We start from the raw sequence: 23659 nt of genomic DNA, 5'->3' as shown, positions 1-23659 counted from the left end.
AGCACAATCTTCCAAACATAAAGTCTTAAAGAGATTGTTTAACAATATCGGTGTTGATGACATCATCTTCTCAAATTTAAATGTGGGAACATGTCTCACTACCTCATTAATAATAATAAGATGGAGTGGACCACAAACCATTACAGTTAATTAATACATCGAGTCACCTCTTAAAAATATCACTATTAATATAGAATTATAAAAATGGTACCTGTGGTATGTATTTTTTTTTTTTTTTTTTGAAAAATGGTCCAAACCATGAAAGTTTTGGATTCATGTTCCTTTTGAGCAGGTTTATATGTGGTTTGGTCCTTGTTCAAACTGAAAACACTATTATACCCTTCTTCCTTATTTTTAATAAAAATTTTAAATCTTTAATAGATATTAGAAAAAGCCCACAACTCTCTCTCTCTCTCTTTCTCTCTCTCTCTCTCTCTCTCTCTCATGGTTTGTTCATAACTCATTGGCCCTCTCCTCTTCTCGACAGCTATAGATTCCACCAAGTTTTTTCTATACCCTTTTTTGTATTGATACTTAAGAAAGAAAAAAACCTAAAAAACTCATTTACATTTCACAGATTCAAGTAAAAAACCATGCTTCTTGGTGGCATCGGAGATTAAATTTGATCACGGGTGAGTGCTGGTGAACATTGGTGGTCTATAGGTGGCGGTGATCTGGATTACTAGATTTAGTAGCTCAAGTTGGTGTCCGATACACCATGGAAAACTCAAATTATTATGTTTATAATACCACCATTGGCAATCTTCTCGAAATCTGTAAAAATGCTAATCCACAACTTGTTTCAGTTTAGGCTAGGGATGTCAACAGGACCAAACAATAGTGGAAATAGTTGCCCCCGTCCCCATCCCCACCCCCGAAATCAGTTATTTCCCCTGCCCCCATTTACATAGCCCCCGACCCCCCCCCCCCCCTCGAATACCTTCATAATCCCTGATACCGCCCCCGTTCCCCCATTTTATAGGCTTAAAATTGACTTTTTTGCTAAACAATTGTTATATTTTGGGCTAAAATGACTATTTTTCATAACTTTAAAAGCTTAAAATCTCATTTTTTTAGAAAAAAAATATAAATCCAACATTACAAAACGAAAACTCAAAAAAAAAAAAAAAAAAAAAAAAAAAAAAAAAAAAAGAACCTTACAAATATAAAATACAACAAATCCAACATTACAAAAAGTCCGACATGAATAAAAAATATATTACCAATTCACTATTGTATCGTATGTTGTGAAGTGGAAGAAAATCAATAAAACCTAAAATTAGATAACGTATTGTTATTGCCTATATATTTTTTTATATTAAATATATATTTTATATAAATATACAAACGAGGCCTGCGGGAATACAGGAAGGAAATATCAGGGTCCCACATAAGTTTTTAGCATACCTAGTTTAGGCATCGTCCAATTCTGTTTATGGATTAAACAAAAAAGTACCCTTTTCCGAAAAAAGATCGAACTGATCAACCAACAAACTTATACGTCAATACAAAAAAAAAAAAAAAGGTGAAGAAATCGCACACATATAACAAATATATGGTTTATAGTTAACTGGTTCGAGATTCTTCATTATTTACAGACATTGGGGAAGACCAGATATGGCGTATTTATTTTTCACGCGAGGTATCTTAAAAGGGAAATCGATTCCAATCTTTGAAGTTTCAAATCATGGAACTGTGGCGTGTGATTTTACATATATTGAAGATATTATAAAGGATTATTTGGGTGCTTTAGGTACTTCATAGAAGAGTATTGGAAGTGAAGGGAAGAAGAAAGGACTTGCGTAATTGAGAGTTTTCAATTTGGGGAATACATGACCTGTGTTGTTCTTGTATCAGATCTTGTGAGCAAATTAGAGAAATTATTGAAAGTGAAAGCAGAAAGAATGGTGATGAAGTTGCCTAGAAATGGTGGTATTCAGTTTAAACATGTGAATATTAGTTTTGTTGAAAGGGTGATCTTCAAGAGAGGGAGAGGGAGAGGGAGAGGGAGAGGGAGGTATGTGTATCTTTATTTAATATATATATAAATACTTATAAAAAAAGAAAAATAAAGGAAAATAAATATAATAAGGGTAATTTAAGCATTTCAATGCATACATGCTCAAAAGAATTGCCAATCCAAAACTTTCATGGTTTTGACCATTTCTAAAAAAATTGTATACCACAAGAACCATTTTTGCCGTTTTGTCAGCATAGTTTTCGTTATCCTTGACTGGCGACTTGATTCTTGCTCTTTTGTTAGGTTAATTAATTTTGAAATTTCTAAATCCAATATTAAACTTTTTTTTTATCAAAGTCAATTATCTTCTTCTTTTGACCATAACCATTTGGATTTTGTCATTACATTAATGTTGTTGATTTTTTGAACAAGCTCAAAGCTACAGTTGTTTTCAAATTATAAGTAACATTTCATCTAGTTCCTAAAAGCTTTTTTTTAATTAACATTTCATCTAGTTCCTAAAAGGTTTTTTTAATGCCAGTGATAAGTCAGCAATAATGAGAGAGGCAGTGGATGAACAATACTTTAGAAAAAATGGAGAAAATACTAGTAGTCAATATCCTTGAGTTATAAAGCTTTAATTTGAAAAAAAAATCGAGTGAAGAAATAGATAGCACCAGAACACAATTATTCGAGAATTCTCTATGAAAATCCTTTATAGAAGCATTGGTCCATCTATTTACAAATTTAAAACACACCAAGAACCTATCGAGATTACTAAATTTGATTTCATCATATCTTATATAAGCATATCTTCAACCACCCAAGAGATGTTTATGAATATGGGCTCCATAAATAAAAATATTCAAAAAGTTATTACTAGTTGGAAAAAAATGTTGAAATTGTAAGCAGATCTTGCTTGATTCAATCTACAAGAATGAAAAATAGAAGAAACTAAGAACAAGAAGAAACGAAAAAGGGGTATTTCGTCCAGGTTTTTATTGGAGGTAAAACTTACGTAAACATTAAAAAAAAAAAAAAAAAAAAAAAAAAAAAAAAAAAAAAAAGGTTCCTACTTATAAATAAAACAAAAAACTAACTGTTGAGTTGAACTCTAAATTGCAAGAAAACGGTAATGACTCAAAATACAAAATTAAACAAGGTAAATCTTCTAAGCTTTTGGATCATTCCAACATTTTCCCCTTTCATCCAAAAGTGGTAACTCGCTTCACTCTGAGCAAGTCTTTCATCTGTTCAAACTTGGTTCTTCCATCGAATTTGTGAAAATATATGCATGTTCCTTATTATAGCTCACATGTTGAATTATGACTTCTCCATTCTCAACATATTCTCCTATATAATGGAATTGTGTATCGATATGTTTACTCCTTCCATGAAACATGGGGGTTCTTTGCTAGGCCAAGAGCATATTTTTTTGCCGATGTACAATACATGTGGTTTAACTAATAATGAAAGTTTTTTTGGAAAATGAATATTTATTTTAGAAGTAGGCTATTATTTTAGGACAAACCAAAAAGGAAACATGGACTACTACTATGGGATAGAGGGAGTATCTCGCTAAGAAACCTTTTGATCCAAAATCCTTAACATGTTGTTGTAGTAACTACCATGAACTCAACTTCATAGGTGGAAAGAGTAACACACCGACACTTGTGATGCCCGAGTAACTAAATTTTCACTAAGGTAGAATGTCATTCCACCCGTGCTTCCTCTATCATTCACATCTATTGAATAGTCATTATTCGTGTAATCGATAACAATGTCTTCACCACTAACTCTTTCATAAATCAGAACATAATCCACGGCCCCTTTCACATATCTCAGGTTATGATTCACAACCTTCAATTGTTGAACCGTGGGTCTCTCCATGAACCTGCTTACCAACTCGACAACATCTAAGATATAAGGTTGAGTATGGGTTAAATACCTTGGTGCACTAACCACACTCCTATATTCAGTAGAATCTATTCTACAAACTTCCATTTTTATCCTTGGTTAGTTCCAACTTAAGCTTCATGGAGTACTGGCATGCATTATAGTCCTTCATACCCGTTGTCTTAAGTAGTGTCTTAGCATATGTTAGTTGACATGCATTATAGTCCATCATACCAGTTTTCTTAAGCAGTGTCTTAGCATAGGCTGGTTGTTTCAATGTGATTCCACCTTCATGTTGATGGACTTTAATTCCAAGATAATATAACAACTTTCCCAGAGCACTCATCTCAAATTCCTTATTCCATTACAAGAATAACTACCTAAGGATACGACACATATCCCAACAACTATTATCATTGCTAAATGTAGGGCTATATTGACGACATGTCTTCGTTATAGATTTTGCCAACTTTGACCACAAATGTTTGACCTGGAGAGTTATGTCGATGAAAAATGTCGTGGCCATTAATTCGATGGGAACGACGAATATTTCGCTTTCTTCTAAAAACTTATGTCAATGACAAGTTGTCAGTATATGTTAGGACAAATGTAATTTCCATTTATTTGTATCCCATGGTGCAAAAAATAGAAACGATGTAGTTTTCGGAAAGCTATCCCAACGACCCTCTTTCAACAAACTCGCTTGCTATTGTTGGGTTATTTAGTGTTGTGTCAATAATTGTATTGTATTTTTTTAATCAATCTTTTGTAAACGGGTTGGGCTTGTCCACCCGATATTAATGTGCTAGGGTTAGACTATTTATAGTGCATTCATGCACCGTGATTAGTATCGATTATACTTACCCTAAACTGCATTTACAGTAGAAGTTCTTTGTCGAGCTCTTCTAAGGCAGTGACTTTTAATACATCAACACATATTCAATAATTGTGTTCTTGTCTTGATTCATATACCTGATTAAATTCTATCGATCTACACTATTTTTCTTTTAACAAGTGGTATCAGAGCGGGTTCTTGTAGATCTCAGCGATTATTGCAAGAATCAATCTTGTTATGGCGATATATTTATCATGAATCCCACCTTGTTCTTTAGGTTTTGTAAGTTTTCTGAAAAGAAAAAGTCTAATACCTCGTTTATCGCAAAATCTTGTTCGGATCTATTATCTTGTATTCATTATTTCATCTTATTTGCTCTTGAATCGTGTTTTGGAAGAAAAAGAAGAAGAATTTTGTATTTTGTCAAAGTATTTGTGTTCAGATCTACGTTATCTCTCTAAAAATCGTCTCAGGTCTGTTTTCTCTCTCCAGACACCATCTCATATTCGTTTTGTCTCTCTAGAATTCTTATCAGATCTACTTTCTCTCTCTTCGAGTTTTGTTACTTATTAATCTAATGGATCTTTTATTCAATAACTCCATTTTAGAACTTGGATTAAAGGTTACTAAACCAATCTATGGTATCGATAAAGTGACTATGTTTCATATTCTTGGTGATTATACGTTAAGGGATGTTACTGAGTTATATAAACTTTTTTATTGATGAGAAAATATATGAATACTCACATGTTAATGACCGTGAATTACAAAAGGATGGGAGAATAGTAGAATAATTCCGTATTATCTATAGACATTTAGATCGAGAAAAAAAACAACTTTTTGGAGATGAAAATAGCTGAAAAGAAAAAGGAAGATGTTCTTGGTGTTCTTGGTGAAGTTCATAATGTTCCTCATTTTTCTAAAAACAAGATGACTCCAGATGTTCTTTGTCACACCCCCAAACCAGAATGGCGGAAACATTCGGGGGTGGATGACTTCACGTAGTATCACAACGATTGAATATTGCAAAGAAAGTAACACAACCATCATATATATAACAATGAAAACGTGTATTGTTGATACATGTTATCAAAAGAATATTACAATATGATGAATAAATGTTTAATGATAAAATCATCCTTTGTGTTCCTTCTTCCAAAAGCTGGTAGTTTACCTGTGTCACTGATTCCCTGAGAAATACAAGTGGTTTTGAAAAGTGTCAACATTTAGGTTGGTGAGTTCATGAGTGTTCCGAGTATATTCCTTTTGGTAGTAATTTTGTAAACGAGATCTTTAGAAAATCCAATATTTTCTTGTAAAATGTAAAAGGTTCCAAAGTTGGAATGTGTTAGTAACTTTTATAAACAATTGATAACAATAATTTAGTATGAAAATATAATGTAGAAATACTGCGATGCACATATGAACCTTGTAAATCAATCTTGTTTTATACTTTTTATGTGAGTTTTATAACCATACTATTGACACTGACGGCCTGTAACAACATTCTTCAAGTGTTGCAGTGTTATGACATTTGTCACCCCAGACCTGCCGGTCTAACTATAGCTAGTAGTTTAGGTGCGGGATTATCAATCCCGTATAGATCTATACACAAGTATCACGTTCTCCCTCCAAGAGATTATGGTATATAATACAGGACTTGAAATGCATACAAAATGTACGTTGAAGTTTAAGTATCTCACATTACCTAGTATAAGTAGATTTACAATGAAATGACCTTACTCCTTTTGAAAGTGTTTCGTTTTTCAAATTGTATAAAAATGTAGGATTGAATTGCTAACTATACCCATTATAGTTTTTCAGATAGTATGTTCCATTTCGTAGACATAATTTAGTGATATAATCGCCCTTGTATACGTAAGATGTTTGTATCGATATTCGAAGTTAGAAATTTCATTTATGTTTAGAAAATGATACTTTTAACGTGTAATGTACTTGTATTTCCCCCCTAAAACATGTAAAAGAATTGAAAAGTAGGGGTATGAACTCACTTGTTAAGTTCGAAGAGAGGGGCTAGAGTTGAGCAGAGTTTCGATCGCGGATAGTTGCGTCGTCGGGCTCTTCGGGGATCTCTGCAACGTAAATCTTTCGTCGGGGCTCGAGTGCGGAAACCGAGGTGAGAAAAGGGTCTCTGGAGCTGGGAGAATGTCTGAGAAATGGTGAAGGTGTGCCAAAAACCGAGCCTTATGCCCTCTATTTATAGGGCTGAAAACCCCCGTACGCGGCGCGTACTGCCGGAGTACGCGGGGCGTAGTCAGTACGCGGGGCGTACTTCGGTTACGCGGGGCGTAATAAGGCATCATGGCTTACGACTCCTGGCTAGCTAGGCGTAGCTTGGGCGGGCCGATGGGACTCGACCCTGGGTCTAGTACGCGGGGCGTACTCCCAGATTACGCGGGGCGTAATCCCTGCTTCCAACTTCTAAATTCCGTAACTTTCGCGTACGAGCTCCGTTTTTCGCGGTCTTTATATCCACGCGTAGGTGAGATTATGCTCTACAACTTTCATTTAGACTCCGTCGGCTAGTTTTGACTTTATTTTTAATGATATAATTTTAATAGGCCGGGCCTCCTAAAGTTCGTTACAATTTCATAGGTTCTTTATTCGACGTCGGTTTTCGTTTGTCTTTTTATTGTTTTATTACTACCGAGGAGATCTTCAACTTCCGTTTAGGTGGCGATAGCTAAATAATACTCGATCTTCAATCCGAGTTTTTAGCCCTTTACTACTGTTACGAAACTTTGAAAATTCGTAACTTCTTCATACGAGGTCCAAATTTGGGCGATCTTTTTATGCATGCTCATCTTTCAACGAGATCTACGACTTTTGTTTAGATACTTTAAGGCTAAAATGTATTTTATTGAGATTTCACTTTTTACATCAAATTATGTTTTAACGTCGGGTCGTAATTATACGAGTGGTTATAATTTCTTCAATATAACTCGGTTTTGAGTGTTTTTTATGTTTTTGGAAACCCGGGCATGATATCTAATATTCGATGCATCCCAACTTAGATACCTGAACACTTTATTTTCGAGGTTAATTTCGTTGTTTTTAGCTTTCGAGTGTTTACAATGCTTTTGGGAAAAATAGGGTTGTCACATCATCCCCCTGTTAAGGGAATTTCGTCCCGAAATTTAATCTAAGATCAATATTACAAATTAGGAAAAAGATGCGGGTACTTTTGTTTCATTTGATCCTCTCGTTCCCAGGTGTATTCAGGTCCTCGCTTGGCGTTCCAGCGGACCTTCACGATAGGTATGCGGCTTTGTTTAGTCCTTTTGACTTCCCGATCCATGATCTCTACCGGTTCCTCTACAAATTGGAGGTTTTCGTTTATTGCGATTTCGTCTAGAGGGACGACAAGGGTCTCGTCGGATAAGCATTTCTTCAGGTTCGATACATGAAAGGTAGGGTGTACATTGTGGAGTTCCTGAGGTAGTCTAAGTTTGTAAGCCACTGGACCGATCCTCGCAAGGATCTCGAATGGTCCGATGTATCTGGGGTTCAGTTTCCCATGTTTTCCGAAGCGTATCAATCCTTTCCAAGGTGAGACTTTTAGTAGGACACGGTCTCCAACTTGGAATTCCAAGGGTTTTCGTCTCTTATCTGCATAACTCTTTTGTCTATCCCTTGATGCCTTTAGACGTTCTCGGATTTGAACAATATTCTCCGTAGTTTCCCGTATGATTTCTGGCCCAGTAAGTGTGTTGTTAGTTGCTTGTCCTTTTGCTAGTTGGGTGTCTCCCACTTCGGCCCAACATAAAGGTGACCTGCACTTGCGGCCATAGAGGGCTTCGAACGGGGCAGCTTTGATACTGGTGTGGTAGCTATTGTTGTACGAGAACTCGACCAAGGGTAGATGTGTGTCCCATGCTTTGCCGAAATCGATTACGCAGGCTCTCAGCATGTCTTCTAGGGTTTGTATGGTTCTCTCGCTCTGGCCGTCGGTTTGAGGGTGATAGGCGGTACTCATGTCTAGTCTTGTCCCCGAAGCTCTTTGTAGCGACTGCCAGAATCTTGAGGTGAATCTACTATCTCGGTCCGAGATAATGGATACGGGCACACCGTGCAGTCGTACAATTTCCCTGAGGTACGTCCTTGTTAACTTCTCCAATTTATCCGTCTCTTTGATCGGTAGGAAATGCGCTGATTTAGTTAACCTGTCGACAATTACCCAAATGGTGTCGAGTCCGTTTGTCGTTTTGGGTAACTTGGTTATGAAATCCATAGTTATCCGCTCCCACTTCCATTCGGGTATTTCTGGTTGTTGTAATAAACCTGAAGGCTTTTGGTATTCTATTTTGACCTTAGCGCACGTCAGACATTTACTCACGTAAGTAGCAATTTCGGCTTTCATGTTCGGCCACCAGTACAACTTCTTGAGGTCGAGATACATCTTGTCGGAGCCGGGGTGTATGGAGTATCGTGTTTTATGGGCTTCGTCCATGACGATTTCTCTGAATCCACCAAACTTTGGTGTCCATATTCGATCCATGAAGTAACGAACTCCATCGTTCTTGGTTTCAAGATTCTTATCCATTCCCCTTAGGGTTTCTCCTGCCACATTTTCAGCTTTCAAGGCTTCTATTTGGGCTTCCTTGATTTGCGTGGACAGGTGGGAATGGATCGTCATAGTTAGGGACTTCACTCGGCGACCTGAGTATTCCTTCCTACTGAGTGCATCCGCCACTACATTAGCCTTTCCGGGGTGATATCGAATCTCGCATTCGTAATCACTTAGTAGCTCTACCCACCGTCTTTGTCTCATGTTGAGTTCTTTTTGGTTGAGAATATGTTGGAGGCTTTTATGGTCAGTGAAGATCGTGCATTTTGTGCCGTAGAGGTAGTGTCTCCATATCTTCAGAGCGAAAACGACTGCTCCTAGCTCAAGATCGTGCGTTGTGTAGTTCACTTCATGCGTCTTTAGTTGTCTTGAGGCATAGGCGATGACCTTCCCTCGTTGCATCAGGACACACCCGAGTCCTTGGTTTGATGCATCACAATAGACCACGAAGTCCTCCGTCCCTTCTGGCAGGGTTAGGATGGGCGCACTACATAACGCTCGTTTTAGTGTTTGAAATGCGGCATCTTGTTTTTCTCCCCAGTCGAAGGTCACATTTTTCTGAGTTAGTGTGGTGAGTGGCTTGGCAATCTTGGAAAAATTCTGTATGAACCTTCGGTAATACCCGGCGAGTCCTAAAAATTGTCGGATCTCTGTAGGGGTTCTTGGAATCGTCCAATTCTCTATTGCTTTGATCTTCGAGGGGTCCACGTGTATTCCTTCCTTACTTACTACGTGTCCTAGAAAATCCACCTCTCGAATCCAAAATTCGCACTTGGAAAATTTTGCGTAAAGTTTCTCTGCCCTTAATGTTTCCAGAACTTGGCGGAGATGTTGGCTGTGTTCTTCCTGGTTTCTAGAATAGATGAGTATATCATCTATGAACACGATCACGAATTTGTCCAGGAAGGGGCGACATACTCGGTTCATCAAATCCATGAACACTGCTGGAGCGTTTGTCAATCCGAAGGGCATCACTACAAACTCGTAGTGACCATATCGTGTTCGGAAAGCCGTTTTGGGGATGTCTACTTCTAGTACACGTAGCTGGTGATAACCGGATCTTAGGTCGATTTTCGAGAAGTAGCTCGCTCCTTGTAGTTGGTCAAAAAGATCGTCTATACGTGGAAGGGGATATCGGTTCTTGATTGTCCGTTTGTTCAGTTCTCGATAATCGATGCACATGCAAAAAGATCCGTCCTTCTTTTTCACGAACAGGACTGGTGCACCCCATGGTGAGAAACTTGGCCTAATGAATCCCTTGCTCAATAGCTCGTTCAATTGACTGGACAGTTCCTGCATCTCGGCTGGAGCTAAACGGTACGGTGACTTTGCTACTGGGGTGGCTCCGGGAATCAAGTCGATTCTGAATTCGACTTGACGTTCTGGTGGGATTCCTGGGAGATCTTCTGGGAAAATGTCTGGGAAGTTGCAGACTTCTGGAATATCTTTAATGTTCTTTGGTTCTTTCTTCTGGTCTACTACGTGGGCTAGAAAGGCATGGTATTTCTTGCGAAGATATTTTCGTGCTGTAATACAGGAGATGATTTGTAATTTTGCACTAGGTTTGTCTCCATATATGATGAGATTTTCACCGTTGGGAAGATTGAGACGAACGGCCTTTTCATGGCAAAGAATGTCGGCATGGTGAAGACTCAGCCAGTCCATACCGATGATTATATCAAAACTTCTTATCGAAATGGGCATAAGGTCGATTGGAAATAAATGTTCGTTTAAATTTAATGTGCACTCGACGTACATATCACTTGTGCTTTCTGTTTTTCCATTAGCCATTTCTACCGTGAATATTTTATTAAGTGGTTGGGGTCTCTGGTTAAGTAGATGTTTGAATTTATGGCTCACAAAACTTCTCTCCGCACCGCAATCAAATAGTATGCATGCATAAATGTTGTTGAGGAGAAACGTACCCGTAACTACTGTTGGATCAGTTATTGCTTCATTTTGACCTATCGCCAGCATTCTCCCAATACCACCAGCATTCCTTGTCTTGGGGCAGTCCCTCTTGAAATGCCCGGTTTCTCCACATCCATAACAGGCTTGACTTACCCCAGTACTAGGAACTTGAGTGAATGGCCGCGCTGGTGCCTTACAGAAACGGGCTGTGTGCCCTTTCCTGTCACAGTTCTTACAGTACATTTCGCGGCAATTTCCGTGGTGATGGTAGTTGCATTTGTTGCACTTTGGCAAGTTCCCTGCATATTGTCTTGTTGGCGTCGAAGTTGTAGGAGTTGTGCTGGGAGTAGTAGCAGCATGAACCGCCACCATTTGTCTCTTTGAAGGTTCTTGAGAGGTTAATCCTTTCCTCTTGTTCCAGTATTTCTTCTTGCTGTTGTTATTGTTGTCATTGTTCCCTTTGGTTGGTTCAGTTGCGATAGTCGTGACTCCTTGGCAGACGCCATGATCCACAAGAGATTGCGCCAGTTCTTTGGCACTGTCGAAGGTCATGGGCTTTGAAGCTAGCACACTTCCTCGCAGTTGGGGTGATAATCCCCAGATGTATCTCTCCACTTTTTGGCTTTCTAGAATTAACATCCCAGGATAAAGCGTTATCAAATCGCTGAACCTATTGGTGTAGCCTACGATGTCCGATCCTTTCATCGAAAGGTTCCATAATTCTTGTTCCAGCTTCTGAATTTCGCCCCTTGGGCAGTATTCTCGTAGGAGCATTCGCTTCAAATTCTCCCAACCCATGGAGTTCGCCACCACCAGAGTTAGTGTCTTGACGTGGCCGTTCCACCATGTCAAGGCGCGTTCAGAGAATGTACAGGCAGCAAATTTTACTTTGCTTTCTTCCGGGCATGCGCAAATTTCAAATACGACTTCCGTCTTCTCTATCCATTGGGACAGAGCCAACACTCCTCCAGTTCCATAAAAGGGAATAGGTTTTCCATTAGTGAAGTCTTTGTAAGTGCAGACTCCAGTACGGCCTTGGCTTGGGCCGTTGGTAAAGCTATTTATTCCACCTCCCGACCCATTGTTGCTCATTTGAGCCATCGCCGCGGTTACAGCGGCCGTTACAGCAGTTTGGAACATAGCTGCATCCATAGTTGGAGGAGGTGGTGGAGGTGGTGCTGGAGTTGAGTTTCTGCGTGTTGTTCTACGAGGAGGCATGTTCTGGTAGAGAAAATAAGAATGAATACTATAAGTTTCTAATGTCTTGACAATCGTGTAATTGAGGGTTAGTCGTATCTTGTAATTTGTTTTGACTTTAGTTTTTGGTTTCAAATTAGATATAACATTTTAATTAATTTCGAGAGGTATATAAAGAGGCACTGCATATATATATATATATATATATATATATATATATATATATATATATATATATATATATATATATATCACACCTAAGGTGTGTTTCTTTAGGCTTCTAGGAAAATTTGACCTATTTAAGAGGTCTCCGTTTTACAGATACAAAAGGAAATAAGAGAAAAACTTTTATCCGCGGTCCTAGTCTATATCAAAATTTGTTGGAGCTTGAACAAACTCTACTTGTGGCGTTTGGAGCTGGATTCGGCATCTGACCGTTTGACTCCCATCAGTCGCCTCTCGAATTCCGCTTGTTGCTCTTTCATCTCTCTTATATCATCTAGAGCTGTTATCATTTGGTTCTGTAGTGTCCCCGTGTAGATTTGGAGATTCTCATGTAGTCCGTCCAAACGGCTGATGTCGGAGGCGTTACCTTGGGTAGCAGCATTGATCTCTCGAATTCTGGTTGCTTGTTGGTCTGCCTGGTAGTTCTGGTTAGCTATAGCGTTCACGACAACGGGAAGTGCTCGATCAGCTGAGCCTCCTCCACTGACGTTGTAAAAATCCCGACACATACCAAATGGAGGACGCACGCCTTGCTGACGGCTCCAGTAGTAGAGGTGGCTCCCCCAGATGGGAATGGGTCCCGGTTGATGTGGCCTGATTACTGGAGGATGGGGGATGGGAGGGTCAATTACTTCTGGTTCGGAATCTGTTCCGCTAGAAATTTCCACGATCTCCTCGTCGACTTCGTATTCCTCTCCGACTTCAATTTCGAATTCTTCTTCGACTTCTTCTTCGATTTCCTCTTCGATTTCCTCTGGGTCTTCCTCCGGGTCCTCTTCTATCCAGCCGCCGTTACCTTGATTTAGGTAGTAGGGGTCTCCTGGTAAAGGAAATCCGGCCATTTGTCTGTACTGGGATAGAGGTATGAGATTTTTATAAGAAAAGAATTTCTAATTAACGAATTTCCTAAGCCTATTTATATCTTTACTGAGCGCAATGTTTTATCGTTTTAATAATAGACTTATATTATTTCAATTTAGCGAATTTAGATTTTATAAGCTTTTGGCTTGTTGACTACTACGACCATTCCTCGACGTATATTGGTCAAATCCAGGATAAATATAGTTGATCAGGCTATGTTTTATTCTTGATTTGATTACATACCCCAAGGCTCGATCGTGGTATTGCAACTTGCCATACTACTTTTTAGAAATACTTGTCATGACGCGAGACTGATACGTGCGGTAAAAATGTATTTATTTAAAAGAAAATATATTTCTATGAAAATGTTGTTATCAGAGGGTTTTTGGTCCCCGTTGTATTTATAGTTTGTATATCTTATGTGGTTTGATATACTTAGTTCACTATAAACAATGCTCTGATACCAATCTGTCACACCCCCAAACCAGAATGGCGGAAACATTCGGGGGTGGATGACTTCACGTAGTATCACAACGATTGAATATTGCAAAGAAAGTAACACAACCATCATATATATAACAATGAAAACGTGTATTGTTGATACATGTTATCAAAAGAATATTACAATATGATGAATAAATGTTTAATGATAAAATCATCATTTGTGTTCCTTCTTCCAAAAGCTGGTAGTTTACCTGTGTCACTGATTCCCTGAGAAATACAAGTGGTTTTGAAAAGTGTCAACATTTAAGTTGGTGAGTTCATGAGTGTTCCGAGTATATTCCTTTTGGTAGTAATTTGGTAAACGAGATCTTTAGAAAATCCAATATTTTCTTGTAAAATGTAAAAGGTTCCAAAGTTGGAATGTGTTAGTAACTTTTATAAACAATTGATAACAATAATTTAGTATGAAAATATAATGTAGAAATACTGCGATGCACATATGAACCTTGTAAATCAATCTTGTTTTATACTTTTTATGTGAGTTTTATAACCATACTATTGACACTGACGGCCTGTAACAACATTCTTCAAGTGTTGCAGTGTTATGACATTTGTCACCCCAGACCTGCCGGTCTAACTATAGCTAGTAGTTTAGGTGCGGGATTGTCAATCCCGTATAGATCTATACACAAGTATCACGTTCTCCCTCCAAGAGATTATGGTATATAATACAGGACTTGAAATGCATACAAAATGTACGTTGAAGTTTAAGTATCTCACATTACCTAGTATAAGTAGATTTACAATGAAATGACCTTACTCCTTTTGAAAGTGTTTCGTTTTTCAAATTGTATAAAAATGTAGGATTGACTTGCTAACTATACCCATTATAGTTTTTCAGATAGTATGTTCCATTTCGTAGACATAATTTAGTGATATAATCGCCCTTGTATACGTAAGATGTTTGTATCGATATTCGAAGTTAGAAATTTCATTTATGTTTAGAAAACGATACTTTTAACGTGTAATGTACTTGTATTTCCCCCCTAAAACATGTAAAAGAATTGAAAAGTAGGGGTATGAACTCACTTGTTAAGTTCGAAGAGAGGGGCTAGAGTTGAGCAGAGTTTCGATCGCGGATAGTTGCGTCGTCGGGCTCTTCGGGGATCTCTGCAACGTAAATCTTTCGTCGGGGCTCGAGTGCGGAAACCGAGGTGAGAAAAGGGTCTCTGGAGCTGGGAGAATGTCTGAGAAATGGTGAAGGTGTGCCAAAAACCGAGCCTTATGCCCTCTATTTATAGGGCTGAAAACCCCCGTACGCGGCGCGTACTGCCGGAGTACGCGGGGCGTAGTCAGTACGCGGGGCGTACTTCGGTTACGCGGGGCGTAATAAGGCGTCATGGCTTACGACTCCTGGCTAGCTAGGCGTAGCTTGGGCGGGCCGATGGGACTCGACCCTGGGTCTAGTACGCGGGGCGTAATCCCTGCTTCCAACTTCTAAATTCCGTAACTTTCGCGTACGAGCTCCGTTTTTCGCGGTCTTTATATCCACGCGTAGGTGAGATTAAGCTCTACAACTTTCATTTAGACTCCGTCAGCTAGTTTTGAATTTATTTTTAATGATATAATTTTAATAGGCCGGGTCTCCTAAATTTCATTACAATTTCATAGGTTCTTTATTCGACGTCGGTTTTCGTTTGTCTTTTTATTGTTTTATTACTACCGAGGAGATCTTCAACTTCCGTTTAGGTGGCGATAGCTAAATAATACTCGATCTTCAATCCGAGTTTTTAGCCCTTTACTACTGTTACGAAACTTTGAAAATTCGTAACTTCTTCATACGAGGTCCAAATTTGGGCGATCTTTTTATGCACGTTCATCTTTCAACGAGATCTACGACTTTTGTTTAGATACTTTAAGGCTAAAATGTATTTTATTGAGATTTCACTTTTTACATCAAATTATGTTTTAACGTCGGGTCGTAATTATACGAGTGGTTATAATTTCTTCAATATAACTCGGTTTTGAGTGTTCTTTATGTTTTTGGAAACCCGGGCATGATATCTAATATTCGATACATCCCAACTTAGATACCTGAACACTTTATTTTCGAGGTTAATTTCGTTGTTTTTAGCTTTCGAGTGTTTACAATGCTTTTGGGAAAAATAGGGTTGTCACATTCTTGTTGAGGGGGAATCAAGTGTTTCATGTTTTTCAGAAGTGTTATATTCCGAATCTAGATGTTCCGAAGATGAATCTTATTGCAAAAATTCAAAAGTCATGAATGTGAATAAATTTTTTTCAATTGGAGCTTAAACAGATGACTTTTTATGTTCTGGTGATGTTTTTGAAGGAATGGTTCCTTACAGAAAGCCAATACTTCAAGATGTTCAGATTTATCAAACTCTAAAAGTTTATGTACCAAAGGTTTCTAATGTTCAGATTCCGAAAGATGAAGAGCTTGTTCTGATCCGAAATTCGTTTTTGAAGACTAGAAATCAAAAAAGAAAGAAGAAGAGTAAAATGAAGAAGGTTTGTATGCCCAAGGTACAAGTACCTAATGCATGTGAAAACTGAAGTCAAGAACGTTCAAAGAAAATTCGATTTTTCTTCAGATGAATATATCAGAAGTTAGAGAAAAGAGAAAAGAGAATTTGGTTGGTTTAATGAAATCTATGGAAAATTTTGTTTTCTAACTAAAAAATAAGTATTATTTTCAGAAGATGATCGATTCTCTTCAAATAAATGGTAGTGTAAGAAACCAACTTCAATCTTGAATCTTAAATGGGTACCAAAAGTTTCATTAAAGTTTTGTCCTTTAAAAAAAAGGACAAAATATGGTGAAAGATGACTAGTCAAAAAGGAAAATTTTTGTTAAAGAAATCATTTTTTATTGATTTTTAATGGTTGGAAATGAAAAAAACTGAAAAATGTGGAAAAGGGGGGTGAAAAAGGAGATTTTCTAAAAAAAAAAAAAAAAAAAAAAAAAAAAAAGCAGCTGCCATCTTACACATTTTAGCAAAAAGGGTGCAAGTTGTCAGAGTACTACAAAAAAGAGGGTCAGATTCGAAATTCTTGGCAAAAAGATGTACTTTCGGAAGTTGGGTAAAAACTGCGAGTCCATTCAAACTTTAAGGGATAAATTCGCAATTAAAGACTAAAATGGGTCGCTCTCAGAACTCTGGGTACAAACTACAACTTCACTAAAACAATAAGGGTTCAACTTGGAAATTGTAAACTCACGATTGGATTTCATGTTCACCATCGGCAGTTCGTGCTCAATCGCAACCAAAATCAAGACTCGGAATCGGAGTTCATCTTCAAAAACTATTGACACAAGTTCCGAACTACTCCGAGCATTCGGAACAATTCGCAATCAGAACTCGTTGGCACAATCGGAATCGGAAGCAACAAAATCGCAGTTCACTGTTCGTCTCCGAGCGTTCGGAGTCATTCGCAGATCTAGGTTCGGAGGTGCTAAAGATTCGCAATCACTGCATTCGGAGTTGCTATCGTAGTATAATTGTTTGACTCGGAACGAACCTGGATGCGGAGTTCCAGTCGGCTCCGAATCTGATATTTAATCGATAGATACGGAGTTCTTGGTCTCGGAATTGGAGGAAACTGCTTTCGTATTTTTGGTGGAATTAAATCGATTCGCAGGTTTTGTGTTCGGAGAATATCCGCCGTTCACATCATTCATGGAGTTGGGATCGCAGGTTCGTAATCGGTAGTCTGATTTTGACTTTCAAAAGTCAAAGTTACGTCGCTCTTCAGACTAAACGAGGAAAATTATAATCTTTTTAGTTCCAGCCCCCAGCGTTTATCCATATTGACAGATTAAACCCTAGATCCCATTTTTCACAATTTCTTGGGGTTTTCCCACTTTTTACCATTCTTACCAAAATATTTTCATTTCTTATCCTTTTCTTTGGTCTTTTTCTTTTTAGTCCCCTCTAAATAAATTGCCTCTTTTTCTATTCTTTTTGTTCAATATTTGAAAATCGAAAAATACAAAATTAATTTTTGTAATTTTTCTGATTTTTTTTTAAAATCGTAAATATTCAAAAAGGATTTATTTCATCAAATCTGACAGGTTTTGAAGATCTATTTTGGCAAATTCGCTCATTGTGATAGAACAAGTTATACGACTTATTCTATGAGCTAGCAAAGATTGTTGATTATTCTTCTTAACTTTCTGAATTCTCTCTATGGTATTTGTTGAAGATTCACAAATGGTCATAATTATTCAAGGGGGAGTTTATATTTGGAAGATAATATTTGTTTCTCTCGCTTTGAAGACCCATTGTGTTGATGAGTCTCACAATTTAGGGGGAGAAATGCAAAGAATATCAAAAATCGTGATCTTCATCAGTTTCAACATGTAGGTGGAGAATGTTGAGTATTTGAGATATTGAAACTGATTTGGCATGTTTGCTTATTTAGGGAAGTCTTACTAGGGTTAATCGTTTTGTGATTCCCTATAGTGCCTTTAGAGTAGAAGTTCTTCATCGAGCTTTTCTAAGGCATTGGTTTTATATTTTTCGTAAATATTTTTTGTTCCCTATAAATAATCATTAGGTTAGCTTTCAATGTAGGCTTTTTCCTAATTAGGATTTTCTTTGTGCGTTTAGATCCATATTAATATACATAAAACCTTTATCAGATTACTTGCATATGCAGGAGATTGTATAAATCATAGGCAACTCTTCTTTTAAAGTGTTATTAGGGTTTTTCCACTTTTATAGGATTTGTTCTAGCCGTCTTCATGTAACGCCCGCATTTCCAGGCTAGGCATTATTGTTGATGTAATAGTCTAGGTTAACCTTTATAACTCTTTTTGGAGTATTAGAGATGAAATATTTGAGTATTATGTGATTTATTTGTTTATTTTCTTAATTGTTATAAATTAATGAATTAAGAATAAAATAAGCATCAAAATTAAAGTGTGAGATAAGCCGATATCTTTACATTAAGTTGTAGTGGTTGAAACAAGGATTCCAGATATATAAAGAACGTCGAAATCCGAGTTATAACGAAGAAGTTATGACCTGTCGAAGTATCGCGACAGAACAGACACGATGCTGAATGACATAAAATATGAACTTACGATGGAGTGATATTTTGCCTTAGTGATCTAAACGAAAGTCGTAGAGTTCGTTAAACTGAGAGCGTGCATAAAAAGAACACCCAAATTTGACTTCGTATGAGGAAGTTATGATTTTCTAAAGTTTTGTCTTAGCAATATGCAACCCGAAACTCGAATATGAGATCGAGTGATTTTTAACCGAGACAAGCTAAACAAGAATCGAAGATCTTGTTGATAGTAGTGCAACGGTGAAAAGACACACAAAAAAGGACTTCAGATAAAGAAGTTATGAATTTATAACGGAGTTTTATGTCCCGGGCTACTAAAAATAATATATTTAGAATATACTAAAAATAAAGTCAAAATTAGGCAACGGAGTCAAAACGAAAGTTTTAGAGCATAATCTCACCTACGCATGGATAAAAACAACATTGAAAACGGAGTTCGTATGTGAAAATTATGAGGAACGCAAGGTTGTGTCAGAGCTCACGAGGTGAGCATTAGTGGCTCACGAGGTGAACAGATGCTGGACATCTTCCATGGCAAGTAGCCATGACGAATGCAATGAGGTATCGAGCTCACGAGGTGAACCCAGAAAATTCACCCTATAAATAGAAATCAAGGGTCAGCCGATTTAGGTTGCTCATCTCTTACTCTCCCACTCCCGATACCCTCTCTTAACCCTATTTTAACCCCCCGAAGCGTCGGTATCATCCCGAGACCCGAAGCGAGTCTCGAAGAACCGAAGATCCCGAGACGAATATAGTTTCCGAGCCGAAGCTCTACCTGCGAGAAGCCCAGTGTGTGAAGATCTTCCAGTTTCACCGAAGAATACTACTCTTAGAGTCGTGGTGCTGTCCAATCATCTTCTGATCAAGTGAGTGTGTTGTTACTTTTCTTCTAACACATAAATAAGAAATATTTGCTTTGAAATACGTGTTATATGTATATATTGTTCTTTATTTGAAGTGAGTGTATATTCCTTTTCTTCTATCACACTGATACAAAGTATTCGATATAAAATACATGTTATGTGTTTATACATTATTTGTTTATTTGAAATAAGTGTTAAATAAATGTTTTATACAAATTTTAAACTGTATATGTATTTTTATCTACAAAAGTGTTAGGTAAAGCATGGTAGATAGTTGATGTGTGTTAAAATGAAGAGAGTCCTCGATGTTGTTGTTTTTGATTCAGTCATCTAGCGGAGTTTAGATGACGACCACGGACTTTTCTAGACAGTCTCGTAGAATGCTAGCAGGCTCGCCACATGTAGTTGTTAATGAACTTGGGTGTTCATTTGTTGTATTCCATTCCCCTCATGGTTGCCTTATTTGACATATATTGCTGGGAAACCCCGAATGCGTGTGTTGTCGTCCCAATGAAATATTCTTAGACTAGGTCCCTTGTGTTAGATGTTTTAGGGATCGATGTCAAGTGAGGATAACGGGAATGGGTAATTGGGTTTTTGTTGGTTGATGGAATTAAAAATAATTATTTATTGTGGGTTTAAAACCCTATATGCTCACCAGGGTCCCAAGCCAGGCCCACTCAGTTTTCTTTGTATTACAGGCAGAGCATAAGTTGGATGACTTGTCAAGTTATTTTTGGGATTATGGACCTATTGTTTTATATAACTGTTGTAAGGTCTGTAATGTAATGTTTATGATTTTGGTCTATTTATTGGAACATGACATCCCGAGTTTTGCTACATAATGAAAATACATTTCTTTAAGAAACGCTTTGGTAAATCTTATTTTATCATATTTCGTTTTGGGAACAAATTCCGAAACTCTTTTAATCAAAGGATTATTCTGAAATTATTTTAAAAGCATAAATTAAACCGGTCTTTTCTAGCCGTGATTTTGGGGAAGTCATAGTTGGTATCAGAGCATTAGTTTAAGCGAACTAGGAATTTGTAGGATTTATAAACTTAAACTTAGAATGCTAAGTGAAATTGTGAGATGTGTGTCTATTATATTTTAGACACGAGCACTAGTTTATTTTAGGAAAGTTTCCTAAAATTCTTTTATGTGCTAAATGTTATCTGTTTTCCATATATGATGTTATTTGTTCGGATCTATGGTTTGTTGCCAACCGGATCTGGAAAACTTATGTGTTTAGGATTCTAAGCGTATGTATATGATATTAGAACTAGCATGTAATCGTTTGGAGTAATAAGGATGATTTGGATATCTAACGTGAATGAGGATCTAATTTCACCTTATTCGGTGTATAGATCAACAATGGCGAGAACGAGGAGTGGAGTTGCAAATGCTGATGAAAACAATAATCAAATACCTGTGATAGAACAAGTAGTTGTTGCAGTAGTAGCACCTGAGCCAATGACTATGGCTAGTGTGCAAGTGATGATTCAAACTATGCTGGATCACTAAATGGAAGAAACGAGGCGTCTTCTTCGACAGAATCGTGAAGAACTGTCAATTCATGTGGAAGAGCCCAAAGTTAATGGAGGGCAGTCTGAAGGAGAGAACTTTAGTGGGATAATTGGTCAAGACAACCCACTGATAGTGCGACAAAACAACCAAGATGGAGGACATAATGGACTGGGATGCAAGTACAAGGACTTTTTGACTTGCAAACCATCGACCTTCACTGGACAGGAGGACCTGATCAGAGTGATGGATTGGTTCTCCGAAATTGAGTTAGCCTTCATGACTTGTAGCTGCAGAGGCAAGTTGTAGACTACCTTTGCAATGCGTCAGTTCCGAGGTGGAGCAGTTCGTTGGTGGAACACTCTAGGGAAGACTTTAAGCCCTAATGAGCCACTACAATTGTCATGGGCATAGTTCTTGGCACAATTCAAGCGCAAGTTCTACTCAGTTCAAAATATGTTGGAGTTGGAGAACAAGCTTTTAACATTGATGAAAGGCAGCATGTTAGTTGATGAATACACTAATAACTTTACAGACAAGATGGAGTTTGCTTTGCGCATCATTCCAGATGAGCTAACAAAAGTAGACCGGTATGCAAAGGGACTCACATGGGAGTATGCGGTGCCAGTACATCAGGCACCTACTCTAGAGGCATCTATTTGGGTTACCAAGTCTGTTGAGGGCATGATCAAGGGAAGAACCGCCAACAAAGTTGAAGTTGGTGAAAAGAGAAAGTTTGAAGGAACTTCAGGTTCCAGCAAGAAAAACAAATTTTCAAAGTCTAATTCAAAGAAGTTTGGAGAAAAGGGAGGCGAAGCGAAATGGTGTGAGAAGTGCAAGAAAAATCACTTTGGAAAATGTAGTAAGGAGGTGACTAGCTACAAGTGTGGAAAAACTGGGCATTATGCCAATGAGTGTCCGTCCAACAAGAGGATGTGTTTTGGATGTAACAAGGATGGGCTGTCACACCCCCAAACCAAGGATGGCGGAAACGTCCGGGGGTGGAGGACTTCATGTATAGTATCATAACCACAATTTCAATAGTAATTTAAGCAAACACAACCAACATATATATAATTGAAAAAGTTACATCACTTGTATGAATTACATGATTCGAAATCAATTACAATATGTTGACAAAATATGAAAAGTTTGACGCCTTAACGTCCCATCCTCAAAAGCACTTGATTTCCAGGTTAGTGTTTTCCTGAGAATACAAGTTGTCTGAAAAGTGTCAACACAAAGGTTGGTGAGTTCATAAGCTTTTATTATAAAACTTAGTAGAAGTCTTTCACATATAAACGTCGCGTTTGTTTCAGAAAAATCCGATATTTTCCTTAAAATCCGTATAATGTAGCCTTATAACCAAAGACCAAAATGTATAAGAAATCATCCTTACTTAGTAGAAATGTCGTGAGTTTGAAATGATATGGAAAGTAAATTTTTAAATCAACCTAAAACCTACTTCGGTTTTATGAAATCCCGTAAACTTTATGAATTGTTATCTCCCTAGGTGAGTCGCTATAATCATACTGTGACTATGTGAACCTGCCACAACGTTTCTCAGGCGTCGTGAAAATGAAATGATATTTGTCACCCGTAGACCTGCAGGTCCCAGTGTAGCTAGCAGCAAGGTGTGGGGTGTCAAACCCAATATAGATCTATATACAAGTATCACGTTCTCCCTCAAGGAGATTCTGATTATAACTACCAGGAATTATATCCCACACTCGGACGTACGGGGAGAGAGAGAGTCTCACAACATAGGTTAACAAGTTTACGTGAAATGTGTGTGAATATAAATCTTTCTTGTATGAATGTACCCTTTTTGTACAAGTGTGTTGAGTGATGTATCATAAACTATACCTATTATAGTTTATCTAAAATGTATGTAATATGTATGAACTCTTTTATAGATATGTATTAGTGTTATGAATTTATCAAACTATACTTTTTATAGTTTAATATACGTGTTCTAAATGAATGAATAATATTTATTATGAATTACTTAGTTTCAGTTCATGATGACAAACCAACAAGGAAACACATTCAATAATTCGAACTCATGATTATACACTTTGCTCAACATAATACAAAGTGTTATGATATTTACATGCTGTTGGCTAACTTTAGCCATTCTGCCCTGTTTTGGAAAAATCATAGAAAACTCATACGAAGTCGAAAACTAGATCCGTAAATTCTGAGAGTTCACAAAATGTGTCTAGTTTACTCATAATTTTTATCATGATTTTTA

Source organism: Lactuca saligna, chromosome 8, assembly GCF_052625555.1.
Source record: "Lactuca saligna cultivar CGN05327 chromosome 8, ASM5262555v1, whole genome shotgun sequence".
NCBI lineage: Eukaryota > Viridiplantae > Streptophyta > Magnoliopsida > Asterales > Asteraceae > Lactuca > Lactuca saligna.
This window is presented reverse-complemented; position numbering follows the sequence as displayed.